Source organism: Otolemur garnettii, unplaced genomic scaffold, assembly GCF_000181295.1.
Source record: "Otolemur garnettii isolate 467f Iridium unplaced genomic scaffold, OtoGar3 scaffold00003, whole genome shotgun sequence".
Classification (NCBI taxonomy): Eukaryota; Metazoa; Chordata; class Mammalia; order Primates; family Galagidae; genus Otolemur; species Otolemur garnettii.
Window position 1 is genome coordinate 37,587,410 of NW_003852398.1, and position 1,268 is coordinate 37,588,677.

The following is a 1,268-nucleotide window of genomic DNA, read 5'->3' on the forward strand; positions in this document are numbered from 1 at the left end:
AAAAAAAAAAAAAAAAAAAGAACTGAAAATGTCTCTTCTTGAATATTATTATTTTAAAAATTTGTAACAAAGACACATTTTATTTAGGAAGAACAAAGAGAATGTTTAGAGTACCTTTTTTTTTTTTTTTAAAGACAGAGTCTTACCATGTCGCCCTTGGTAGAATACCATGGTGTCATAGCTCACAGCAACCTCAAACTTTCAAACTCTTGGGCTTAAGTGATTCTCTTGCCTCAGCCTCCCAAGTAGCTGGGACAACAGGCACCTGCCACAACGCCCGGCTATTTTTTGGTTATAGTTGTGGTTGTTTGGCAGGCCCAGGCCGGGTTCGAACCTGCCAGCCCCCGTGTATGTGGCTAGAGCCCTAGTCGCTCAGCTACAGGTGCCAAGTTTACTTAGAGCACTTTTTGTTTTTGAGGCAGAGTCTCATTACATCTGCCAAACTCTTAGGCTTAAGTGATTCTCTTGCCTCAACCTCCCAAGTAGCTAGGACTATAGGCACCTGCCACAACACCCAGCTATTTTTTGGCAGGTTTGGCAGGCAGGGGCTGCATTTGAATCCGCCTGCTCCAGTGTATGTGGCTGGCACCCTACTCACTGAGCCACAGGTGCTGAGCATAGAGCACTCCCAAATAGAGTTGAAGTGGGTCCCTCTCATGATGGACAGAAGGAGAGAGAGAGACTTGAGTAGAGTTTCTGAGAGGAAACTTTCTTACTACTGGAGACATACAAGCTTATGGACTGGGCTCACATAGACATAAATTAATATGAGAAAGGCTCGGTGCCTGTAGCACAATGGTTATGGTGCCAGCCACATGCACTGAACATGGTGGGTTCAAGCTGGCCCAAGGCCAGCTAAACAACAATGACAATTGCATTAAGAAAATAGCTGGGGCACATGCCTGTAGTCCCAGCTACTTGGGAGGCTGAGACTGGAGGATTGCTTGAGTCCAGAAGTTCTGGGCTATAGCATGCTATTCTGATTGGGTGTCTGTACTAAGTTCGGCATCAATGTGGTGACCTCCTGGGAGCAGGGAACCACTAGGTTGCCTAAGGAGGGGTGAACCAGCCCAGGTTGGAAACGGAGCAGGTCAAAGTTCCTGTGCTGATCAGTACTGGGAAATAGACTGGCTTTGTGGCAAGCACCTATAGTCCTAGCTACTTGGGAGGCTGAGGCAAGAGAATCGCTTAAACCCAAGAGTTTGAGGTTGTTGTGAGCTGTGATGCCATGGCAGTCTACTGAGGGAAGACACAGTGAGACTCTGTCT

General features: G+C 46.8%; 1 protein-coding gene across 1 annotated transcript in view; it reads right to left on the reverse strand.

The window, feature by feature from the left end:
- Positions 1-1,268, reverse strand: part of KDM3B (lysine demethylase 3B) — a 93,381-nt gene that overhangs the window by 13,201 nt on the left and 78,912 nt on the right. The window lies entirely within an intron of this gene.